The following is a 27,574-nucleotide window of genomic DNA, read 5'->3' as shown; positions in this document are numbered from 1 at the left end:
TCCTGCAACTTTGCTGTATTCCGATATCAGTTCTAGTAGTTTTGGGGTGGAGTCCTTAGGGTTTTTTATGTACAGTATCATGTCATCTGCAAATAGTGACAGTTTAACTTCTTCTTTACCAATCTGGATTCCTTGTATTTTTTGTTTTGTCTGATTGCCGTGGCTAGGACCTCCAGTACTATGTTAAATAACAGTGGAGAGAGTGGGCATCCCTGTCTAGTTCCCGATCTCAGAGGAAATGCTTTCAGCTTCTCGCTGTTCAATATAATGTTGGCTGTGGGTTTATCATAGATGGCCTTTATTATGTTGAGGTACTTGCCCTCTATTCCCATTTTGCTCAGAGTTTTTATCATGAATGGATGTTGAACTTTGTCAAATGCTTTTTCAGCATCTATGGAGATGATCATGTGGTTTTTGTCTTTCTTTTTGTTGATGTGGTGGATGATGTTGATGGACTTTCGAATGTTGTACCATCCTTGCATCCCTGGGATGAATCCCACTTGGTCATGGTGCATGATCCTTTTGATGTATTTTTGAATCTGTTTGCTAATAATTTGTTGAGTATTTTTGCATCTACGTTCATCAGAGATATTGGTCTGTAGTTTTCTTTTTTGGTGGGGTCTTTGCCTGTTTTTGGTATTAGGGTGATGTTGGCTTCATAGAATGAGTTTGGGAGTATTCCCTCTTCTATTTTTTGGAAAACTTTAAGGAGAATGGGTATTATGTCTTCCCTGTATGTCTGATAAAATTCCGAGGCAAATCCGTCTGGCCCGGAGGTTTTGTTCTTTGGTAGTTTTTTGATTATCGCTTCAATTTTGTTGCTGGTAATTGGTCTGTTTAGATTTTCTGTTTCTTTCTGGGTCAGTCTTGGAAGGTTGTATTTTTCTAGAAAGTTGTCCATTTCTCCTAGTTTTCCCAGCTTGTTAGCATATAGGTTTTCATAGTATTCTCTAATAATTCTTTTTATTTCTGTGGGGTCCGTCGTGATTTTTCCTTTCTCGTTTCTGATACTGTTGATTTGTGTTGACTCTCTTTTCCTCTTAATAAGTCTGGCTAAAGGCTTATCTCTTTTGTTTATTTTCTCGAAGAAACAGCTCTTGGTTTCATTGATTTTTGCTATTGTTTTATTCCTCTCAATTTTATTTATTTCTTCTTTGATCTTTATTATGTCCCTCCTTCTGCTGACCTTAGGCCTTATTTGTTCTTCTCTTTCCAATTTTGATAATTGTGACATTAGACCGTTCATTTGGGATTGTTCTTCCTTTTTTAAATATGCTTGGATTGCTATATACTTTCCTCTTAAGACTGCTTTTGCTGTGTCCCATGGAAGTTGGGGCTTAGTGTTGTTGTTGTCATTTGTTTCCATATATTGCTGGATCTCCATTTTGATTTGGTCATTGATCCATTGATTATTTAGGGGCGTGTTGTTAAGCCTTCATGTGTTTGTGAGCCTCTTTGCTTTCTTTGTACAGTTTATTTCTAGTTTTATGCCTTTGTGGTCTGAGAAGTTGGTTGGTAGGATTTCAATCTTTTGGATTTTGCTGTGGCTCTTTTTGTGGCCTAGTATGTGGTCTATTCTGGAGAATGTTCCATGTGCACTTGAGAAGAATGTATATCCTGTTGCTTTTGGATGTAGAGTTCTATAGATGTCTATTAGGTCCATCTGCTCTACTGTGTTGTTCAGTGCTTCCGTGTCCTTACTTATTTTCTGCCCGGTGGATCTATCCTTTGGGGTGAGTGGTGTGCTGAAGTCTCCTAGAATGAATGCATTGCAGTCTGTTTCCCCCTTTAGTTCTGTTAGTATTTGTTTCACATATGCTGGTGCTCCTGTGTTGGGTGCATCTATATTTAGAATGGTTATATCCTCTTGTTGGACTGAGCCCTTTATCATTATGTAGTGTCCTTCTTTATCTCTTGTTACTTTCTTTGTTTTGAAGTCTATTTTGTCTGATATTAGTACTGCAACCCCTGCTTTCTTCTCGCTGTTGTTTGCTTGAAATATGTTTTTCCATCCCTTGACTTTTAGTCTGTACATGTCTTTGGGTTTGAGGTGAGTTTCTTGTAAGCAGCATATAGATGGGTCTTGCTTTTTTATCCATTCTATTACTCTGTGTCTTTTGATTGGTGCATTCAGCCCATTAACATTTAGGGTGACTATTGAAAGATATGTACTTATTGCCATTGCAGGCTTTAAATTCGTGGTTACCAAAGGTTCAAGGTTAGCCTCTTTAGTATCTTACTGCCTAACTTAGTTCGCTTATTGAGCTGTTTTATACACTGTCTGGAGATTCTTTTCTTCTCTCCCTTCTTATTCCTCCTCCTCGATTCTTCATAGGTTGGGTGTTTTGTGCTGTGCTCTTTCTAGGAGTGCTCCCATCTAGAGCAGTCCCTGTAAGATGTTCTGTAGAGGTGGTTTGTGGAAAGCAAATTCCCTCAGCTTTTGTTTGTCTGGGAATTGTTTAATCCCACCGTCATATTTGAATGATAGTCATGCTGGATTCAGTATCCTTGGTTCAAGGTCCTTCTGTTTCATTGTATTAAATATATCATGCCATTCTCTTCTGGCCTGTAGGGTTTCTGTCAAGAAGTCTGATGTTAGCCTGATGGGTTTTCCTTTATAGGTGACCTTTTTCTCTCTAGCTGCCTTTAAAACTCTTTCCTTGTCCTTGATCTTTGCCATTTTAATTATTATGTGTCTTGGTGTTGTCCTCCTTGGATCCTTTCTGTTGGGGGTTCTGTGTATTTCTGTGGTCTGTTCGAGTATTTCCTCCCCCAGTTTGGGGAAGTTTTCAGCAATTATTTCTTCTAAGATACTTTCCATCTCTTTTCCTCTCTCTTCTTCTTCTGGAACCCCTATAATATGGATATTGTTCCTTTTGGATTGGTCACACAGTTCTCTTAATATTGTTTCATTCCTGGAGATCCTTTGTCTCTCTCTATGTCAGCTTCTATGCATTCCTGTTCTCTGGTTTCCATTCCATCAATGGCCTCTTGCATCGTATCCATTCTGCTTGTAAACCCTTCCAGAGTTTGTTTCATTTCTGTGATCTCCTTTCTGGCATCTGTGATCTCCCTCCGGACTTCATCCCATTTCTCTTGCATATTTCTCTGCATCTCTGTCAGCATGTTTATGATTCTTATTTTGAATTCTTTGTCAGGAAGACTGGTTAGGTCTGTCTCCTTCTCTGGTGTTGTCTCTGTGATCTTTGTCTGCCTGTAGCTTTGCCTTTTCATGGTGATAGGAATAGTTTGCAGAGCTGGGACGAGTGATGGCTGGAAGAACTTCCCTTCTTGTTGGTTTGTGGCCCTCCTCTCCTGGGAGAACAGCGACCTCTAGTGGCTTGTGCTGGGCAGCTGCGCTCAGACAGGGTTTCTGCTTCCTGCCCGGCTGCTATGGAGTTTATCTCTGCTGTTGCTGTGGGCGTGGCCTGGCTTGGGCAGCTTCTCCAAAGTGGTGGAGTCCCGTTGGAGGGGGAGCGGCTGGGAGGCTATTTATCTCCGTAAGGGGCCTCCTTGCTCCCTGCAGCCCAGGGGTTAGGGTGCCCAGAGATCCCCAGATTCCCTACCTCTGGATTAAGTGTCCCGCCCTGCCCCTTTAAGACTTCCAAAAAGCACCTGTGGAAACACAACAATGACCACCAAAAAAAAAAAATTTTTTTTAATTAAAAAAAAAAAAAAAAAGGTGGCCGCTTGTTTTTCTTTATTCTTTGGCGCCAGCCTCAGGCCTCTGCTCACCGGTCTTGCTGCCCTGTTTCCCTAGTATTGGGGCCCCTATCCCTTTAAGACTTCCAAAAAGTGCTCGCCAAAACAAAACAGGAAAAAAAAAAAAGAAAAAAAAGTGGTCACTCGCTTTTCTGGTGTCCTCCGGTGACAGGCCTCCAGTGCTCGCTCACTGTTCTTGCTGCCCTGTTTCCCTAGCATCCAGGGCCCCCTGTGCACGTACTGTGTCTGCACTCTGGCCCAGATGGCTGGGGCTGGGTGTTCGGCAGTCCTGGCCTCCGTCTCCCTCCCGCTCTGCCTATTCTTCTCCGGCCGGGAGCTGGGGGGAGGGGCGTTCGGCTCCCGCCCGGCCGGGGCTTGTATCTTATCCCCTTCGCGAGGCGCTGGGTTCTCTCAGGTGCGGATGTGCTCTGGATATTGTCCTGTGTCCTTTGGTCTTTATTCTAGGAAGGGTTTTCTTTGTTATATTTTCATAGATATATTTGGTTTTGGGAGGAGATTTCCGCAGCTCTACTCACGCCGCCATCTTCCGCCCCCTCCTCTATGTCATGTATTTTTAAATGGAAAGGATTTCCATAGGGAGGAAAGACTCCCTATTCTGTGTATCTGTGAGCGCAATGAGCAACAACAAGAACATGACCTGTTTGTAGGTAGGAGTTAGAGGGAAACATATTTCTGTTCAGTTTAAGTGCCACGTTCTTTAATCCAACAAATTTTTTTGAGCAACTACTCTGTTTCAGGCACTGCCCTAGATACTAGGAATGCAAGGTCAAATAAGACAGCCTAAAGTCTGGTGGGGGCAAGATTAACAGTCTAAATTAGGGGTCCTAAAGACAAAGGCCTCTGAGGACCTGACAGGTCAAGTCAGGTTCAAGTGCATGAAGTGGGGTGGGAAGTGGTTGGGACTTGGTGAGTGAGAGAACACAAACCTCCTAAAGGGGGCATCCTCCTCCACTCAGCTCCTATGATTGGTGCCCTTGGAAAGGCAGTACCAGTAATGTCAGATCTTATTTTTCCAAAGAAGCTGGAAATCCAGATATTTAGGTGAAATGTCCAAATGAATAAAATGTTAATACTGGAAAGGGCTGAATTTGACCAAAGGGGGGCCATTTTGCTCCTCTCTGTGTAGTGGGTTGAATGGTGGCACCTAAAAAGGTATGTCAATACCCTAACCCTTTGAACCTGGGATTGTTCCCTTATTTAAAGAAAAGGTCTCTGCAGATGTCATTAAGGAGAAGATTTCTAAATGAGATCATTCTAGATCATCCTGGTGGGCCCTAAATCCAATGACCAGTTTCTTTGTGATACAATAAAGAAAAGGGCACATGAACACAGTGGCAAGAGCTTACAGTAGTGTAGCCAAGGAAGGCAAGATATGCCAACAGCCACAAGAAGCTGGAAGGAGAAAGGAAGGGTTCTACCTTAGAGTCTTTTGAGGCTGACACCTAGTGCCCAGAACTGAGAGAGAGTAAATTTCTCTTGTTGTAGGCCACCCAGTCTGTGGCACCTTGTCAACGGCAGCCCTAGGAAATGAATGAGCTCTGTTTAAATGCATAGTCATGATAAGGAAGAGTGCCCCAGAGCACCAGGAAGCATCTCCAACCTTCTAGACAGAGAATAGAGGAGCAAAGGTCAGAGAAGGATGCTGAAGTTATTGACACCTGAAGGCAGCAGGTTTTTGTGTGCTTGTGTGAGGTGGGGAGGAGAGGGGAGGCACATTCTACCTAGACATGATAGATCAATTTGTGCAACATGGAGGGTTATTTCATGGGATAGTGAGATTCCTATCAAGCAAGAGTTTAAGTGTATACATTGTACAACTGTTTGTTGGGGATTCTGAAAGGCAATCTACTCATAAGATAAGAATTAGATAAATTTGAAATGTCTTTTGAACTTGAGGTTCTAGTGAGTCTTGTGTTTTCCCATCTATTTTCTCCCCGTGCTGGCAGGATGGACTGCCAACAGCTGGGGTGTAGTTGTAGTGATTCCAGGACGCCAGGCTGCACCCACCTGCCGCCCAGCCCCACGGTATAGGATGGTGCAGCTGCCAGAAAGTAACCTCAGTCTGGGAGCTCTACTCCATGCACAGCCAAACTTGTCTCCTTTCTTAAAGAGCACTGGGATGAGTTAGGACATAAAAGTGGATGACAAGTAGATCTCATTTGTGAACCAGAAATGTTAAGAGCCAGAGATGATTGCATCTCAATTTGAATAAGATTAAAGGTAAATTAAGGAAGGATATTAGTAAACTACATTCTAAGGGCTGTTTTGGGTTAGACTCTTCATCCAAATTGACAGAACTAATAAGTGGAGGTGACAGATGACAGAGCATGAACCCTTTCAGAGCTCTTTCTCCTCACCCTGTTCATTTCTCAGTCCCAAGCGTGTGTCCTCAGGGGTTAGGTGGACATGTGCCAGGGGAAATGCAAATCTACAGAAAAAGCATGTCATATCTGGTTTTGTATATGTGCATTATATCTAACAATATTTACTCTATTAGAAATTAAAACAGAAAAAATTGAAATCCAAGAATATAGAAACACACATTCCTATATCTGTGAGGACAATGACATCATGAAGTGTCATACAGCTTCTGGAAAACTCCAGTAAACATTCAAAGTGAGAGCGTATTAGTATTTCAGTGTATTAATATTATTACGAAAATCGTTTTCACCTGAAAGGGTCTCAGGACTCCCCAGAACTCTTACTTCTTAAGAAACACTGTCTGAGACTTAACTTTCTCAAATATTTAGAGAAAGTCATATTTTAAAAATGTGTAGGAAAAGGATAGATTGTTCAATAAATGATAAAAGGACAGCTGGCTTTCCATTTGGGAAAAATGAAAATTAATTCTAACTTAAAACATAAAACTATGAAAGTTTTATAGTCAATATTCTTCTGACTATATTCTATAGTTTTGGGGGTGAGGAAGGGTTTTATAAGCAAAGCAATAATCCCAAAACTTGTAAAGGGAAAAGAAGTGACAATTTGACTGAATGAAGGCAAAGTCTCTGAGTGTCTGATGCTAGTAAATGTTTTCAACATACTTAATATGTGAAGATTGATTTATCTGATAAACAATGATGTTCTATAAGAAAAAAATTATCAGGCAGAAGAAGTGGCAAGGAATATGACCAGGAAATTCAAAAAAGAAGTAATAACAGACAAAAAATATAGGAAAATGAACTCATCCTAAATAATATTTTAATGCAATTTAAGGCAAAATGATGGTGTGTTTTGTATCTACTAAATTGTTCAAAAATGTAATTTTAATTGATAACATGTAATACTGCTGAGTATGGGGAAATGAACACCATCATATTTTACTGGTGAAAGTATATCTTAGTACATTTTTACATAGGATTTTGCTACATCTACTGTAATTTTAAATATGCATACCTTAAGAGCTAGCAGTATTTCACATTAAGAATCTGTTCCACAGAAATTGCAATAAAATAATGAGGATATTTGTACAAAGGATGTCTCCTATAGAATTGTTTGAAGTAACAAACAATTGACACAAAATTGGACACATTGTAAATGACCCTTAATAGGGGAATAGATGTTGTACGGTACTGATTCAATTAAAACAATGCAGCCATGACCTAGAGTGAAGTGGACCTCCCTATACTATTTACAGGAAGATAGCTATCACATACAGTTAAATTCAAAGGCAGTTTACAGAATGATATGTGTGGCATCATCCCACTTTTTTCAGGGAAAATAAATTTGTATATAAAATTATCTGTAGAAGCACAGGAAATGGTTGAGAAAGAGTCATGTCATTGGTCATATCTCTAAGGAGGGGGATGAAGTCTGTGAAGGAATTTTATTTCTTAATGCAAATAACTTAAAAAGATGTGGAATTATGAGTGATTCTTTTATTTTTTGCATGTTTTCTTAGCATATTTTAAGGCAAAATTAGAGTTAATTTTTAAAAACACAATAAAATAATCTAAAAAAATTGTTGCTCTGAACTTCTCTTCTGCCATTAGTGAAACTCAACGGAAAAGAATGAGGAGCTCTGTGCTCATCCCAGGCCACCTCACCAAGTGACCCAAGGGCAGGTGGGGCCCTGACCTCCACCAAGCAGCTAAGGGTGCCTGTGACTTGGCTGATTACCTGTGTGGTGCAGTGAGAGCACTGCATCCTGTTCTACCCTCTGACTGTACCTATCCCACCTATCTTCTGAAGATATCAAGGCTCCCAGGCAGTTCTCCATTCCCTGAATACATTCACCACATTCCCTCATCATTATGTTGTCTCTTCATTCATTTCACTCATCATTGATGCAGCCCAGTGATGAGCCAGCCTGGTGGGAGATGGAGGTGATGCAGAGTTAAGAAGGCAGAGACCCTTCCCTCGAGGGGGGTCATGGCAGGAGAGCTGTGTGCATTCGTGTGCAGGCCCACACACTGCAGAGCAAAGCAGAAGATGGTCCAGCTTACAGTGAGGGTCCAGAAGAGGCAGCATTATTCTTTTGTCACTAATTGGGTACACTGGCTTCCCTCAGCTGCTCAGTCACAGCTTCCAGGACAAAGACCCTTTCTGGTTCTTTGTGGCACCTGCTGGCACAGGGCTGGGCAGCCAGGTGGGGAAGTGTCTGGGTAGCAGCCTGTGGTGGGAGGTGAGCACAGTGCTCTGCTCACTTCTCATTTCCCCATTTCCAGTAGTCCTGACTGAGCATCTCATATCCAAGCTCTCTCCCCCAGTCCTTCACAAAAGACTGCTTACTCCTCCTCTTTCTCCTCCTCTTTCTCCTCCTCTTCCTCCTTCTCACTGTGCAGCTCTGCTTTCAGGATTTGAGAGCTGGAAGGAGTACGAGCGTTCTGATAACTTAACACTCTCCATTGACAGAGGCGGCAATGGAGACAGAATGCGGCCCTCACCTGCTCAGTACTTTCCAGTTCATAGTGAGCATGGGGTAGGGACAGGGGGCCTGAGTCACAGCTGGAGTGAGGGCTCCACTAGAGCAGGATGGGTGAGGAAGCCAAGCTGTGAGGCCAGGCCCAGGATGTGGCCAAATGGGGGCAATTTTTTAGAAGGAAGTTCTAAGGATATGAGCCTGAAACCATGTAACTGAAAGAGAAGGTTTAGGAGGGCAGTGTGAGGCTTCAGTATCTCTAAAGAAAGGTCTTATTTTCTTTTCTTTAAAGAAAAATTAATGTTCTCTGCAGTTTGGGGTTGTCAGAGAGCACCCAAACCAAGACTACAGCTGGCTGAGCATATCAGGGCCACCACCTGTATCCTTCCACCTCAAGGTCACCAGCTGTAAATACTTTCAGGGGACAGTGAGCACAAAGGAGGTGCTGGAGCAGCAGCTGGTGGGCAAGTACTCGTCCCCAGGGAGGCCCTGCTTCTCAGCAAGCCAGAAATCAAGAACCAGCTCTGTGGTTTGGATTCTGCCCTGGGACTCAAGTCTTCCCGTTTGTCAGGTGACAGACTTGGATGGGATGAGCCAAGACCCCCTGTTCTAATAAGCCATAATTCTGGCCATGGCATGTGGAGTGTGGGGGAGGAGGGGTGGGATGGAAATTCCATGCCTAGCTCCCCATGCCCCAGCCCCATGAAGCCCCAGCTCTAAGTGAGACCTCAACCACACCAGTGGCCAACTAGACTCTCCTGAATCTTTCCCATGCGCAAATGTTTCCAGCCTTTCTTTCTCAAATTTTCCGCTGGGGGTCAGTCTGTCCAGTGGCAGGGACTACTTCTGTCCCCTGAGCTCTGGGCTGAGGTCTTTGCACAGAATAAGGCCTGTTTTCACCTACAGCTGGGCTCTGGGAGTCCTCCGTCAAATACCTTTGCTCCCCAGAAGAACAGGGCCGGCTGCCATCCCTGCAGCCACCAGGCACTGAGATCGAGAGTGGGACCCGGGGTCCCACTGGCTCAGGCCACCTTGCTTACAGTCTCCTAGTGCTGCCAGACCCCATACCTCTGTGCAGGGGACCCTGAGAAAGGAAGGCGTGCCATGGGAGGTTCACCAAGTAAATTTGTCAAAGAGTCATTTGATTTTTAGCTGTTGCAACAAAAAAGGGGGTTAAAAACCACTGAAGCTCACCAGGGAACTAGAGTGACTCCCTTTGGAATGCTTTCTCAGTCCTGATGGTCTCCAGGAGAGCCACCATTTGTTTCTTCTGGTCTTTACAGCCTCCCTAATTCAGGCTCCAGTTCATTTTTAACAAGTGACAGCGAAGCTCTTGGCTCAGAGCCATCAGCAGGAAATGTTCAATACTGATGGTTAGTTTTTATTGTATGTACTTTTACAGTTACCATCTTTTTATGGTTTTGCATTTAATAGCAGTATGTAAGGATTAAAAATTTTACTTTAAGTGAATTTATGTAGGGGATAAAATGGAGTTGACTTAAGTAAGGATGATTCCAGGTGGGGCACAGGTGGGACTGGGTTTGGGAAATCCCAAAACAGAGAGGGCAGGAATTGGCCAGAGACAACAATCTCTGCCTACATAGCTTGGACCAGAATAGCCCTCCAGGTACCCGTTTGTCTTGGCCCTCATTCCCTCTCCCCAGATTTCTAATTTTCTAACTCCATCTCCCTGCCATCAGTATTTGTGTGGGATCTCCTGCACTGCTTGAGTGGTCTCTGGGTTACCAATCCCATCAAACTTCTTCATTCCAGGCCCCAGCATCAGCTGTGGAGTAAGGCTAGTGGAAAGAGACCCCATGCTACCAGACTCAGCTCCATAGAGCACCCCCCAGGACCCCATTCTTCAGGCCCCTTCACAAAGACAGGCCATCACTCAGAGAAGATAAATTACTTTTGATGGAGTGGGCTCCTCCACGTATATGGCAGACCCATCTAACCAACAGAACTGGGGTTCTTTACTGAGGGATCACAGGGGTCAGTCACCAAACTCAGAAATTGAAAATGTTGTGTACATAACTTTTGAAGATTCTTGAATAAATGCGACAAAAATCTAACAAAAAAAATTTAGCAGTTTCTGATGCTCGTGGTCATATTTCTTTTATTTGCTCTTCGGCCATGCCTTGGGATCATTCATCCTGGAGGCTCGAGTTCTGAATCCCCATCCCTTCTCTCCAGTTCCAGGCTCTGTCTCTTTGCTACTTCTATCTTCTCTGTTCAGGGCACTAGTTACAAGCAACTTACCACATCAGAAGTTGACTGGGATAAAAGAAGGTGCTCAGTTAATATTAGCTGAATAAATGGATGAACTCCATGCAAAGGTTTATTCATAATTGTGGCTTAATTTTTTTACAGAAGATGGAAAGCTCCAGCAGTTATCTGGGACAGCAGGGCAGTCTGATCAGACCCAGTTAGATCTTTTGGTTTTGATTTCAGTTTGATCAAGTAATTCCATGAGGAAACAGTACAAATTCAAAGGTCTGAGCTTAAGACCCAAAAGAAATCATTTCTTTATTACAATGCTAGTTAATATTTTCTTTCCATCTACAGTTTGCCTATATAAGCAAAATTATCATTTGCACTGCTTTACAAGGAAGAAAAAAAATTTAATATAAGATACCCAAGCTCATAACCATATTCAAATTGAAATAAATTAGATGCTCAAAAAGTTTCTAATTATGTATATATATATATATAAGTATTTTTTCCCTTATGCACATCTATATAATTTCATGCTTTGCAACCTGCTTTTTATTCAAAAAGATAGTGTGAATATCTTTCCATATAAGTAAATTCAAAACTATTGAGCTAATAACCCACTATTCAATTCAAATTTTAGGTTCTTTCTTTTTTTTTCTTTTATGATAAATAATACTGTGTTGAACATTCTTGCTCAAAATTAGGTTCTTAGCAATTGTTAACAATGTTCTAAGTAACACTTCAAGAAAAATCTGCATCTTTATATATTTAAGTAGTTCTTGGGATAAATTTTTAATAGCTGGGTTTCTCATCAAAGAAAAATGTACTTTTATGATTTGGTGGCTTATCAAATTGCTTTTCAGTAATAATTATAAGAATTTGTATACTCATCAGCAAAATATGAATGTGTTTAATTGCTCACATACTCACTAGCATTGTGTATTATTTAAAATGTGTCCAATTTGATGCATGGAAGTCGTATTTTTTATTGTTTGAATCCATTTTCTTGATTACTTAAGTGGTCCTTGCATTTATTGGTTACTCATTTATCATTTTTAGTAAATACTTTCTTTAAATTTTGGCCTTTTTTTTTCTCCTATTGGAGCATCCACTTTTTAATCTACCCTTTATCTACTCTATGTGTTTTTAATTTAATTTTTTGCCATATTTACATAATTATGATGTAATAAATCTTTTTTTTATTGCTTTATAGTTTCTGATTTTGTTGTATTACTTAGGAAGGCCTTCCCTCTCCTAAAATTATATAAATTTTTACCTGCAAGTGCCTTCATTAGTTTAGTGGCTTCATATTGTACATTCATATTTTTAAGGAAGCTAAGTTTTGTAATGTATACATTAGGAATTTAATTATTTCTCCAATATGTTAGTCAATTTTTTAATAATATTAATGATCAAATAATTAATCTCTTTCCAATTATTTGAAATACCATTTTATTATGTACTAAATTTCTATACTTGAATTCGTTTCTGGACATTTTTTTCTTGTGTTTGGCTTTTATCTTCTGGTGCTCCTCTACACTGTTTTGATTACTGTAGGTTTGTGATACATTTTAGAATCTGATGGAACAAGGAGTCCTATGTCACTCTTACTTTATAGAATTTTCCTGTGTAGTTTTTTAAATTTATTCTTCCATATGAACTATAGGGTCATTTTATGAAGTTGACATAACACACAGACACATACCATTAAAATTGATGTGGAATTGCATTAAATTGTAGATTAATGGGGAGCAAACTGCCATCTTAACAATATTGATTCTTTCCAACAAAGGATCCAATAAGACTCTTTATTCAGGTATTTTAAAACATCTTTCAGCACCATTTCAGGCCATAGTATCTAAAATGACTCATGGAGTGCTAAAAAACCTGCCAATGATCCACAGATGAGGAGTACTGAATTGCTTACATGCCCAGACAGCTTTCTTCAAATGGACACTTGAAGTTCTGAAATTGGAAGCTACTTAACTACAAAGACAACTTTGGTGTGCACCCTGAAAAATATCAGGGCAGTGATCTTGACAAATATTCCAGGAGAAGTCATTTTTCTTTCAATTTTGGGTATCAAATTAATAGAAAAATACTATGGTATTAACTCTTCCCTTTTCCCTCTCTCATCTACATTTCACCTGCCCTCCAAAACAGTCCTCTGCAGTCACAATAGGCAGAGATGAAGAAGGACAAAGGGGACAGCATTCCAGATGAGAATTCTCAGTAACTCTCTGACAGGCCCCCAGCTGCCTGCCCTGATCCAAGATCAGGATGTGCCATTATGCCCTCTGTAATGCCATGTAATATGTCCTGCAGCCACTGCAATGAGAAGAATTTATGATAAGGACACGGGACTCCATGGAGGAGTTTTCTTGCTTTAGCTGAAGTCGACAGTGAGTTCCCTAAATGTGAGGGAGAGGTGGCTGCTCTTTGAATTAATCAGCATGGCTGTTCAGGACTCGAAATGACTATTTAATTTCCAACCAGATACAGGAGCCAGACCATACCCCCAATTGAGGGCACGCCAACAAAATGGCCAAGTGTGATCCTTAATTTGTCAATAATGATTTTAGGCCGTGACCTTTAATAGGACCCTGTCACTGGTGGGGTGATTTATGCCTCCTAGGATGACATCAGTACCAATAGTGCTGATAAAAGAACACTTATATTGGAGCAAACAGGATGATGAATGGAATCCAGGTCTCCTTAGTCATCTCATTACTGCCTCTCCTTCACCACGGAGCTAATGTAGCGAGTCATCGTGCGCCTGGGGAGTAGTTTGAGGCTGAATTTAATAGTGAAAGTGCGGGAAATGTACTGTAGCCCTGGGTCAGGAGTGGCGGAGAGTACATTTTTAGTCTGTGTATATAAGAAGGGGCAATTGTGCCAAAAATCACTATGCGTCTGTGCCACCTAAGACTACACCGTGCCCCCATCTCATTGGATGGCAGGGTTTTCTCCCCACGTTTTCAAAATGTGACTCCCTAAGATCACAGCATCTTTTATCTTCAACAATGAGGGCCTTCCTCTTGAATATGTCCATTCTGCACCCCCGCATTGTTACTACTACCTACCCCATGGTAGATGCAGTTGGTCCTCAATGAAGACTTACAGAGATGCAGGAATACTGCAAAGAGGCCCCTTCCAGACACCTGAGACACTGGGATGAAAAGTCAGAAGGCTACTCTCTCTTCAGGACACCAGCACCAGCTAGTTGTGTGACCTTGGGCAAGTCACCTGGCCTCTCTGGTCCTTAATAATTCCATTTCTGGAAAAGGGAGGGTTTGGGTATATTTCTAAATTCTCTTGCTGCTCCAAAACATAAGCCTTTTGAAAATTGCCCGCTATGAAAGCAAGAACACAAACCATTAACCTAATCTTTCACTGAAAATGCCAATTCTGGTAATACCAATGACAGAGGGGCTTTGCATATAATAAGGAGAGGGAACACATCCCCAGGGACTGTTCAAAAGATGTGTATGTCGCCCATAATTTGGCCAGCCCTTGAGTGCAGTGACTCTGTTGTACAAGTGGGAGTAGATGTCGTTTTATTAGTGCAATTTTATTGCCCTTGCCAGCTGCACTCTTTTCTCTATAAAAGGTAATTACTTCCAATAGTAACAAGCTAATTGATTGCTAATTAAATCAATTGGCACACTAACCGCTGTCAGAAAGTGACAGATTAGCGGGTCATGTGATGGCGTGTTAGTAATGAAAAGTGGACATGGTCTGAAGGTGATTGACACATGAGATGAAAAGCGATTTGGGATCTCCGAGGTGGTCAGAGAGAGGGCAGGGAGAACATGATTGATTCAATGGTGACTGTCAGAGAGGAAATGAGAATTGAATGGAATTCAGTGTCTGCCTGAACACTCACCACATGATGCTCCAAGTTTTTTCACATGTAAATAAGGGAGATGGAGACTTCTTGCAAATGAAATGCCAAAATGGAAAGGACAAAAAGGGAGGGGTCACTGAAAGTGAAAGTGCAGGAGCCTTAAAGAACAGAGGTTTTTCATTTAGAAACTTGCAAAAATATACTGAGAATAATAAACATTGTTCATAATTTGCCTGTGAATTTCAGCAACCTGACTGCCTGGTGCTTATCATCTTTGAATGCCTTTTGGATGGAGTTTATCGGCTGTCATTATCAAAGAAGGAAGATATTTATTACCGCATTTGCAATGCATCACAGCCTGATGAGAACAATGAATTAGATGTAAATTTCGGGTACAGGGACAGTGCAAAATGACTCTGCAGCAACATTATAAATATGTTTCAAAGTAAGTGACATAGTCATATAGCTCACATTTTAAATGTCCACTGCCTTGTCAATAGTAGGCTCTGAGATCTGAAGTCATTTTTGAAGTTCTGAGCAGCTCTGATGCAGAGATGGAATGAGAAACCACCCACAGCGCATGCGGTCTGAGGTCAGTGGGAGTTCCCTATCTGCACCCAACATCTGTCCTCCAACACACAGGACAGCCATTGAAGGCTGAAATTCTATCTGAGCTCCTTATCGCTTTGGGTTTTGATGACTCCTGAGTCCCCTCAGGGAGAAATAGAGCAGTGAAGACCTGGAGGGTAAATTGGACTCTGCATCTACTGGCTGTGGGCCCTCAAAGAGCCAGCCTAACTTTTCTGAGCCTCCTTCCCCATCTGTGAAATGGACAGAAAACTCAATTTCCAAGGTTGTGGTGAAAACTGAGGTATTTCACACAGAATATCCAGTGCACAAAGAGTGCTTGAAAAATGGGAGTTAATAGCATTAACATTAGCTGTAGTTATACTCCCAAGCTTCAACTCCTTAGCCTGGTGTGGACAGAAGACCAGCTTTGGACTGAACAGGAATTCTGGAATTTTCATCCCTTTGCGAAATGTACTTAATTTCTGAGACCCTCCATTTGTCAAATGGAGTAAAGACACCTATTTTATCTTTGGGGCTATTCTGAAGATTAAATAATTTACTGTGTGTGGAGTTTCTAACATAGAGGCTAATAGGTTAGTTCTTCTCTTGCACACTGAGACTTTAAAGTATAGCAAAATTGCCCCTGTATTCGATTCTTGAAAGGCTGATTTTTCTGGGCAGCAGTGAACCTGGGGACCTGGGAAGTCTCTGGCTGTTTTTGTTTTCAAGAAGGACCTGCAATGTGCACCTGTACTATTTTAAACACCTCTGTACACTCTAGTCAAGATTTCAGTACCTAGTGGGCAGAGTATTGGTCCCATAAGAAATCAGCAGTCTCCTAGGTCTCCAAGTGTCCATACCAGGTCAGGGCCTCCTGATTGCATCTCGTTCCAATAGTGACAATGCAGGGCCTGACCTCACAGTTTGCTGGTGGTGAAGACTCCTTAGACATGAGTATGTTGAGAAGTAGAGATGAACAGTATGTTGCTTCCTGCATGGGGCAAGCTTTGTCACAAGCAGGGCACACCTGCAGCTCTCTCCTGGAAGTAGGTAGGACCAGTCTTTACAGTTTCTCAGCAGTACAACTGTCCCTGATGATTCTGCAGCCTGAATGAAACAGAACCATGTGTTCCTGCCTCTCAGGAGCATGTGCACATACTCATATCTGCCATGCTCTGGCTCTGCTCAAAGGAACACTGCTTCTCCCCCAAAGAAGACTGATTTCTTAGAGAGAGAAGGGTCTGTCAGGCCACAAGGTCATGATGTTTGAAACTTTTCTGAGTGACTCAAGAACTCTTAAAAGGAGATGATGCAAATTCCCATGATGCCCATGGTACTTGGCTGCATGATTTTCAACCTGCTTAAACAAGGGAATCACCTGGGGAGCTGGAAACATACAGAGGCCTGGGTCAGGCCCCTGAGATGCTGATTTAAGTGGCTGGGGTACAGCATATGCATCAGGATATTTTAAAGTTCCCAGGTGATTTTATGACAGCCAAAGTTGAGAATGACTTGGTTAGACAAGGCAAACGCCTGTGTGGAGCAAGCAAGCACCCATGGAAAGATCTCCTGCCACAGTAAAGTGCTCTCCCTGTTTCTGGGTCTCCAAAATCTGGGGCCACCATCTATTGCACCATGATGCAATGATTCGCCTGCAAATCAACTTGTGGGAGGAAGGTGAGCTATTTATAGTGGGTCACCTATGGACCTTTCTGTAGAGCATGCTTCAGGGAAATGAGGGGTGAGCTTAGGCCTATGGGTTCCTACAGGGAGAAACTATTATAAGGAGGAGTTCTGGAGAGCCTCCATGTTATGCTGAGATCTGGGCCTGCTGCCAGGCCACACCAGGGCTGGTGTTTCAGGACATGGGGCTGTTCTCTCTCCTTTATCCCCAAAGGCCCAATACCAGGGACAGAGCACACATCTTTCTCATGGATCCCTCCACCCTGTGGTGTGCAAGCTCCAGTGAGGATGGTCCTTTCAACTCCAGATACTCTGAATCTTGGGTGGGTTCCATTTCAGTAACCGAGGGCTGTGGTAAAATGTCCGGGTGACTTGTCATGTTTGTGAAAACAAGATTAAAAAAAAAAAAATAGTCACTTTCATCACTGTCTAGGAAAATGTAAGGAGGCTTTGTGGCTTGAGCTCATTTCTCACCTTGATAGAGGGAGGCCAAGCAGCATCAGGGGGTGGTGAGTTCTTCCCAGGCCACTCAGTCTGGGGGTGACCCACGGAAGTTACCGACATGTACCACCATCTGCTGGTGCATCTACAGATGACACAAATGTACCTATCCTATCACCCAGGCTTCTGTTTAGCCTCAGAAACATTGTTCTTCCAGACCTAATTACTCTTCTTGGTAATGAGAGGCTGTGTGGTGTAGTGGTTAAGGGCGACTCTGCAACCACACTGCTGGGATCCAAAGCCTAGCTCTGCCACTGTATGACTGTGAGCAAGTTACATAAGTGGTCTGTGCCTGTTTCTTCATCTGTGAATTGTGTTGTGAGGATTAAATAAACTAATGTATTTAAGGGTGTAAGTTATATTATAACAGCATAAAAAACATCAGACAGGACATTTAGAGAAATAATCCTACAAATATAGAAGACTTTCCCTCATTGTGACTAATTAGAGGCAGATGTTTTCCAGAAAATATTGAACAAAAAAAGCCTCCTTAAAATTAGCAGTTGCCATTGTTGTTGAAAAGTTTGACTGGACAACTACATATAAAGACTATAGATTTTCTGTTTAATTATTTGTTCTTTGATTCAAGGAAGCAACCAGTTCCACCCTGGACCACATGGAAAAGGAATAATACAGTGGAGAAGATAGATTAAACAAGCTTGACAAAAGAACACTATAATTTGCCCCAAGATAATGATAATCTTCCAGTCACATTTGACTAAGGGGCTCCTCTATTGTCATAATGATGAAGATAATGATTGTATTGATACTCCAGTCACTGGGCTAGATGCTCTGTTTAACCCTCCTAACACCTTATAAGGTCAGTGTTGTCAGACCCATATCAGAAAGAGGCACAGAAAGATAAACTAACTTGTCTCAAGTCTCATGATTAGAAAATGAAGAAGGTGGAATTCAGTTTCAGTTTTGTGCAACTTGATTGTCTAGACTGCTAGAGAAAAGTTGGATGGTGCCATAAGAACTCAGCTGAATATTACTTATAGTTTTTCACATAACATTATGATGTGGTAGCCATGTAACCAATTATACCAGTCTAGGTGCAGAAAAACAGAACCAGTAGGAGATATTCAGAGACTTATTGCAAAGAATCAGTTTACATAATTTTGAGGTCTGGTTGTGAAATCCATAGGGCAAGATATCAAGAAGACCAGACAGGAACTCTCAGGCATGACCTAGAGCTGCTATCCACAGGTGCAATTTCTTCTTCCTTAGGAAAACCTCATTTCTTCTCTTTCAACTGATTGTATCAGGCCCACCCAGATTATCTAGGACAGTCTATCTTACTTAATGTCAACTGATAATGGACTTTAATCACATCTACACAGCAGCACCTAAATTTGTGTTTGATTAAACAGGGGGACTACAACCCAGACAGGCTGACACATGAAACTGACCATCATAGCCCACCCCTTGTCAACTTGTCATCCATATAGATATTCTTAAACCATACTTAATTTCCAAATAAAGGTAATGATAAAGTTGTACTTAAAGTGATGCAACTATTTTGCATATAGCCAAAAACATACTAACCCTTTCCCTAGAAGACAATGCTAAGTCCTTGACTATTCACTTTTCTCTTTTGTTACCTGGAGAATAGTGTAGTATTGGGGACTCAGTGTCAGTCTTTGCTGCCGGAAGATTGGGCACTAAGCATGGCTATAGCCAGACTTGATGTTCTTGATGCATGAAAGTCCATATTACTAAGCCCCTGCATAACTTCCATCCCTTCGCCATGGCCACTTTGTGGGCATTGAGCATGACAGGAGTGGCTGGGGAAAGAGGCTGATTGCTATCCAAAGAATGAGTCATCTTATCCATGTAATGATTAAAATCTTACTCTGCCAAGGTCACACTTTGGTGAGCATTCACATGGAACACAGATGTCTCCTCATTTTTTACCCATTCAGAGAAGTCTACACCTCTTCAGCAGACCTGTTTGCACCAATGTTCTAATCATGACCATCCAATCAAACCACTGGCTGCAGCCCATAGATCAGTATGGACAGGTACCTCTAGCCATTTCTATTTCCTGTGAACATTTGGAGTCACTGCTCAGCATTCTGCCTGTCTTTTCATCACTGTCTTTCAGGGATATCCCATAAAGGCTACAGTGCTGCACCTGTCCATTTTCAGGCAGTGCCTGAGGAAAAGGTAGAATCAACTGTTAACCAAGCCAGAGTTTTCTTTTCCTCAGTCAACCAGTTGTAGGAAACATTGCAGAGGCCATAGATGCAGGCTGGGATAGAGAGGGTTGCAGGAATTAGCCATGGGCATTTGGGCCATTTTCTCATGCAACATGTGTCTGCTGGAACTTGAGCCCTATCTCATATATATCACTTCCATTTGATAAGAGGACATTCTTGTGCATGACCAACTTTATGGTGGGCCAGTTTTTGATGGACATCTCAGGTTGTATGGTAAGGTGATAGTCCATGATTAAGTGTTCAGTCTATTAAATCCAAGTAAGCCAAAAGCTGTTTCTCAAAATAAGAGTAGTTATCGACAGAGGATGGCAGGGCTTTGCTGGAAAATCTTGAGAGTCTGTACTGTGATGGCCTATAGGGAACTGCCAAAGGCTCTAAACAACATTTCTATTTACCAGTGGGTACTTCAAGCACCACATGACCAGCTGGGTCAAGTTTTTCCTGGATCCTACTTAAAATTAGCAGCTTTTCAGGTCATTTTGTAAGTGGGCTGGAGCACAAATGAAGAATGTGCTGCCTCCAATATCCAAAAAGTCTTACTGTTCATTGTGCCTCCTTTTTGATTGTAGGAGAGGCTGATGAAACAAGTTATCTTTTGTTTTAAGAAGGGTATCTTGACATTCCCTCACACTGGACTACTACAAATTTCACTGAGGTAGATTTTTGTCAGATTTATTTCACACTTTCTGACAAGCAAATGTTTTAACAATATGTTTAGAGTGGTTTCTGTTTCCTGCTCAGTGGTCCTGTTAGCAGAATATCTCAGTGTGATGAACCAGTATGATATTTCAGTATGATGCCTTTTGACGTGCAAGGTTATCAAGGTCCCTATGAGCTATGACATAGGACTGGAGAATTGATATACCACTGAGTTAGGACAATGACAGTACACTGCTGGCCTTTCTAGTTGAAAGTAAACTGCTTTTAGTGGTCTGGTCCAAGCTAACAAGTTTCAAGAAAAAAGTATCTGCCATAACAATAACTGCATGCCAAGTACCAGGAGTTGCATTTTGTTTGAGCAATGAAACCTCATCTGTGACAGCAGTTGCAATTGGAGTAACCATTTGATTAAGCTGATGATAATCCACTATCATTCTTCAAGATCCATCTATTCTTCGCACAGGTCAAATAAGAGAGGTGAATGGGGATGTGGTAGGAATTCCAACTCTTGTATCTTTCAAGTCATTGATGGTAATAGTAATCCCTACAGTCTGTCCAGGAATGCAGTATTGCTTGTATTACTTTTGTAGGTAAGGGCAGTTCTAGGGCTTCTATTCCATCTTTCCTAATATATAGCCCTCACTTCATAGGTCAGAGAACCAATCTAGAGGTTCTGCCAGTTGTTACTGAGAATTTGAATGTGTTTATTCCAACTAGACACCCCAAGATCAGGAAATAATCACAAGATGGATTCAGTGACTTACCAGACCTATTCTGAGATAGACTTGAGCTAAATCTCCAGTGAGCTCTACTCTGACTGCTGGTCCACAGTGATGTTTTGAGTCTCCAGGAATGAGTGTGAGTCCAGAGCCAATGGTCTCCCAGAAGCCTGATGAGCCCCCTTTCCCCAGTGCACATTCATCCTGGTAGATGGCTGCAGGTCTCTTTTGGGTAAGCTAAGAGAAGGAGATCAACAGCATGAATTTTTGGTAGTATACTGGGCTTCTTCCTTTAGGAATTCCCATCCCCTTCATTCAAAGGATTCTGGGTCTGTAATCTGATTCAAGTACAGAAATTGATTGAAATGTTGTGACTCTCTTTATTCATAATTCAAGTTAAACTTCCATTTACTCTACCGGGAACTGTACTTGCTTACACCAACAACTTTCAGATGATTTCTTTCTAGGGCTACTAAGCCAAATAGCCAATACCATAGATCTCTGCAAGTCAGACTAGTCTGATTAGTACTTTGACTCTGTTGTCCATTACAGTAACCACATCCACCTTGCTTTTGTAACTAAGTGCTGCCTCCTGTTCCCTGGCACCCTGGGATCCAATGATCTCCATTGCATTTAAGCATCCCAATTCAATGGTAGCAATTCTCATTATAATTTCTGATCTACAGAGAAGAGCAACTGCAGTGCTCCTCAAGGATGCTGGAGATCCCCTCACATACTTACTGCTCCTAGTCATGGTAAAAGTATGTCCTATGGACCCTTCCAGTGTGGGTGAGTAGGTCTTACATGATAAATTCACTCTACTGTTCCACATTTCATAAGCCTTTGGATGTCTGCATCCAAACTACATCCAGACTATTCTCACATTTCAGCTCATGTAATGTAAGCCAACTTTGGGTCCATGTTTTGGCCAAACAAACATATTTTTAGAGCCCTTTCTAATCCACAAGCTAAAACATAGTGAGTAACAAGCACTTCTGTGTTGAAAAGCCGCAGTAATGATACTAATTAATAATCGAGTCAAACTGTTTCAAGACTCTATCACATTTATTATCAGAGCTAATGTCCTCCCAGAAGTAGCATGAATTTTGAGGGGCTTAATTCTTTGTTTTGGCTTTTGCTCTGCCTTCCCTTCCCAAGTCCTCAATCATCTTTCTTTCTGTAGTTCTTTTCTTTTCCTCTACCTTCAATCAGCCCAAACGTGAAACATAGTCCATCCATTCTTCCTGCACAGCTTGACTTCTCCCTGTCCTTCCTTAGTTCAGGTACTCTTACCATCTTCTCTCAGGCCTCACAGGCATCTCCAGATGTTCTCTTCATCATGCATGCTAATTCCATATATTCTTTTTTGCTTCCTTTCTCTGCTTACTGATGATATTTTCCCCCCTGAGAAATGTCAAGAGTTATTAGCAGTCTATACATATAGTTTTTCCAACTTGTAAAAGGTTTCACAACAACCTTTTCAGACTGATAAAGCAAGTCAAAATTCTCACCAGTTTACTGATGATAAAGCTGAGAGTGGAAGAGATGATGGGGCTGTCTCTAAACACCTGGCCAATGAGCAACCCAAGGAACAGACTTAAATTTGAAAAAGAGTCTTTGACATCATTTGACATGGGACTCTTTTTCTTACAGTGTCCCTGAATATTTCAAGAATGTTTGGCTGGTATTCATTTAATAGAAGAAAATAAACATTGCATCAATTACTTGTCAGTTGTCTCACTGCAGACAACAGTGGATCATTTTCTGATGATCATCTTCAACACAGAATGGCCCAGAAGCCTGGGGCTTCCCTACACAGTACCTGTTGGGGACTATATCATGCTTCCTAACTTCATGGAGTGGGTCTGGTAAAGGAGCCTCCTTTTGAATTATCTTAAAGGGTCTTCCTTGGGTATTCAGAGGAGTCTGGGCAGAGAAAACCAGTCTTTCCACTGGTCAATGTCTTGCGGGCTCTTAATCCGACCAATTTTTGCAATTTTGACAATACATCCATCTGGTTCTCAGTTTAAGTTATATTTGCCTATTTGTCTCCCCACCCTCCCCACCAAAGCTAGTTGATTCTTTACAATATTGGATGTTGGAAGTTAGATTATCTGTGTCTGGGGTTGGAGCTGGGCAGAAGGTAAGATGGCACTGCCTCCTGCAGGGTGAAAACGAGACAGATGCTAAGAATATCTCTTGAAGGATACATCACCCTGCAGCATGGAGGCTATGGGAGCTATACTGAGAAGTAAGGCCATGTCAGGAGATCTTGGCAGTCTCCAGGGAAGGTAAATGGGTTGCAGGCCAAACATGAGGAGTGACAAATTCAGAAAAGGATCTGCAGGTTGGTGGTTTGATGATGCATTTTTCCAGGATGAGGGATTATGCTTGAGTTCCTGCACAGATGGGGACTGAAGTGGGTATTCTATTAGTTTAGTGCCCATACTGGCCAGGGTGTAGGGTAGGGCAAGATAAGAAACTAACCAGGCTGGATCCTCAGGTTTGCCAGTGTGGCTCCCCCGCTCCCTGCCCTCGCAGGGCAAGCTCAAGTCTTTTTCTATGTTACAGCATGTCCCTGTTTTTGTGAAAATGGTAGGGCCTTTTCTGCTGCGGGCCCCACCTGCTAATAGAAGGATCAGACACTGTTCATCCCACCTATGATCAGCTAGTCATCCCTTGATTTACTTGCTTCTTACTTACATGTGCTTCTGATTTTTAGGAAAAAAAGGCAGAAGGATGGATGAATCTACTATTTCCTTTTCTCTTGCTGTTGTTTTTCTGGGCTTCATGTGCCCTTAAAAAAAAAATCTTCAAGCTAGCTAGAGCATCTTTTAACAACTCCACAGATCTTTTCTGTGCTTCCTTTACCCATTTGCTTATTGTGTACTTTCTTGTCTGCTCTCCTGCAGGGCTGCAGGGCTACATTCTCTCAGACATCATACTATACTTTTTTTTTTTTTTTGCCATGTTTCTTGACCTAAGCTGAATCTTGTAACTTAAAGGAGAGTGGCCAAGTGTCAGATTTGGCCTTTTCCAAGTCTTTCTTACTGAAGGCCTAGCAATCCCCTAAAGTGATGGGCAATGCTGTCTTTGGGCCAAATGCCAAAGGCAGCTGCAGATGGTGCTGTGGAGAGAGAGTGTGCAGAAGGTGCCTCCTGCCAATCCTGGATGCTCAGGCCCAGCCAGGCCACAAGAATCCTGGCTTCCAGTCAAGACCCCAGCCTTTCTCCATGAAGGCCATGTGGGACTGCATCCAGATACCTTAGGAGACTGTCTGGCAACCTGTTCCCCCAGCATGAGGTGCTTCCATTCCCTGGCCATGAAGCCAGCCAGAACCCGAGGGGAGAATGCCTGCCAGAATGAAGGTCTATAGGCCTGTCTGCTTCTTCACAGCCTTCAGGAGAACCCAGCTTTTTAAAAGCTTTTTAGGTGAAGCTTTCTGGTCTTCAGTGCAGTTTTGGACACTGCCTCTGTGGGTCTTGGGTCTGTCCCCTTGTTCTCACCAGACCCTCTGGGGCACATGTTTGTAGTTTTAGTCTGATGAGCAACTGTCATTCCTTCTAGGAATGATACCTCCGAACTTCTTTGTCCATTCCTAGCTCTGTCCCTGTAGATGTGATGAGGGTCCTCACTCCAGGTAAGGAGAGCATAACCCATGACTGACCAGTCAGCCCTTTGCATTTCTTCAACCAGAGGGATTGGGTCAGAGGTGAACATGTGACCCAGAACCAACCAGTCAGTATAATTCCATTTTCTTGACTACGGTTATTGTTTTAGTGCTGAACACATGACTCAAATTGTCCCAGTTACAGTTAATCCTACAGTTTATGATTTGGAAGTGAGGAAAAATGTTCATTTTTTAGCTGGATTTGAAGCTGGGAGGAAGTAGAACTAGAACTATTGACACCATTTTGCTACTACCTCATGCTTTAAAGTAAAACCAGTATGGTGAACAGAGTGAAAAGAGAGTAATCTGGTCTTGATAACCATGTTTCAGGGCTAGAACCAAACCTTACCCAAAATATTTCTACTCTTGTATTTTTTTGTTGTTATATAAGACAAAAATTTATTTTTTCTTTATTTTTTCTTACTTCAGCAGTTTGATTCTGATTTAAAGAGTCCTAATATACCTTTTATGTTCTTACCAGCTGTAAAGTTGATGTATTAAGTCTCATTTGGGTTAAATAATAAAATTTTTCTTTATAACCCAAGCCAAGAGTTAAGGTAAGAGAGTGAAATTCCTAGGTCCAAGTGTATATAAAAGTTTACTTTTAGTAGGTTTTGCAGAAGAGTGACTGTTCAGTGTTTTGCCCATTTTTTATTGGGTTTTATAATTAATTTATGGGATTTCTTTGTATTTCCCAGTTCTCAGTCCTTTTCCAGATTCGGGGTTTTCAAATTTCTTCTTTATAGCTTCACTTTCATGGTCTTGATGGGGTCTTTTAATGAACAAACATTTTTAATTTTAATAAAATCAAAATTATCAGTGTTTTCTTTTGTGATTTTCCTTTATATGTACTGTTTATGGGTATGTTTGCTTATCTCAACCAAAGCTATGAATATATTCTCCTCTATTCTCTTCTAGAAATTTAATTGTTTTACTTTTCACATTTAAGTCTATAATCCATCTGGAATTGATTTCTGTGTATGGTTTGATGTAAAGGTGAAGTTCAATTTTTTTCTAATGGATGACTAATTGATCAAGCATCACTTATTGAAAGATATTAAATAGTTCACTGCATTTCAGTGGCACATATGATATTATATATGTGAGTCTGATATTGAGTTTTCTGTTCTGCTCCATTGGTCTATTTGTCTGTACTTGTATCAGTTGCACACTGTTTTAATTGCTGTTCTTTTCTAAAAGTCTTGATATCTTTACCTATCAGTCCTCCAAATCTGTTCTGTTTTAAAGCTGTCTTGCTAGTACTGACCTTCTGCCTTTCCTTATAAATTTTAAAATAAGTTTGTCAATGTCCAAAAAAAAATTTGCTGGAATTTTTATTCGGATTTCCTTGAATTGAGACATTAATGTGTAAAGACTTGACACCTGTAGCCTTCCAATCCTTGAACATGGCATATTCCTGTATTTATCTAGGTCATCTTTAATTTGTCTCAGTACTGTCATGTAGTTGTTTGGAGGTCTTGCACAACTTTGGTTAAATTTATTCCTAGGCATTGGATGGTTTTCATGTTATTGTAAATAATTTTATTTTTAAAATTTGATTTTCTAATTATTTCTGCTCATATAGAGGACTACAGTTTGTTTTTTATTGACTCAATGTCCAAAAATATTCTTGAATTCACTTATAAATTATAATAATTTATTTGTAAATGCTTTTGGGTTTTCTATGCACAAGATATTTCATTCAAAAATATGGTCAGTAGATCCCGGAGGAGGAGCCAAGATGGCGGCATGAGTAGAGCAGCAGAAACCTCCTCCCAGAACCACATATATTTTTGAAAATACAACAAATACAACTATCCCTAAAAGAGAGACCAGAAGATAGAGGACAACATCCAGGCTACATCTACACCTGCGAGAACCCAGCGCCTCGTGAAGGGGGTAAGATACAAGCCATGGCCCGATGGGACCCGAGAGCCCCTCACCCCAGCTCCTGGTGGGAGGAGAGGAGTTGGAGCGGGGAGAGAGATGGAGCCCAGGACTGCTAAACACCCAGCCCTAGCCGACCACACAGGGAGCGCAGACACACAGTGCATGGGGTGCTGGATACTAGGAAAATGGAACAGTAAAACCTGCGAGTGGGTCCCCGCAGCCAGCGCCCCTGGAACAAAGAAAAGCGAGTGCTTTTTGAAAGTCTTAAAGGGACAGGGACCCCACAGCTGGACGGAAGCATCCCAGGACACTTAGCCCAGCAGCTGGGAATCCCAGGGAACTCCGGGCACCCTAACCCCCTGAGCAGCAGCACATCTTGGAGGCCCCTCACAGTGATAAACAGCCTCCTGCCAGTTTCCCCTCAGATGTGGCTCCGCGGCTCCACCATAGTGGAGAAGCAGCATGAGGCTAGACACGCCCACAACATCAGGGCAGAGCTTCTTTCACAGCAGCTGGGCAAGAATTAGAAACACCGTCTGCACGCAGCTGCCCAGCACAAGCCACTAGGGGTCGCCATTCTCCTAGGAGAGGAGGGCCACAAACTAGCAAGAAGGGACGTTCTCCCAGCTGACACATGTGCCAGCTCCCCACAACTACGTCTATCGCCATGAAAAGTCAGAAGAATTTAATACAGACCAGACTAACCCAGACATCCTCTCCTGAGAAGGAATCTGGGGAGATAGACCTAACCAATCTCCCTGAAAAAGAATTCAAAATAAAGGTCATAACCATGCTGATGGATCTTCAGAGAAATATGCAAGAGCTAAGGGATGAAGTCCGGAGAGAGATTACAGAAATAAAACAATCTATGGAAGGACTTAATAGAACACTGGATGAGGTGCAAGAGGCCGTTAATGGAATAGAAATCAGAAAACAGGAATGCAGAGAAGCTGATGCAGAGAGAGATAAAAGGATTTCCAGGAATGAAACAATATTAAGAGAACTGTGTGA

Source organism: Manis pentadactyla, chromosome 8 (genome assembly GCF_030020395.1).
Source record: "Manis pentadactyla isolate mManPen7 chromosome 8, mManPen7.hap1, whole genome shotgun sequence".
Taxonomy (NCBI): Eukaryota; Metazoa; Chordata; class Mammalia; order Pholidota; family Manidae; genus Manis; species Manis pentadactyla.
This window is presented reverse-complemented; position numbering follows the sequence as displayed.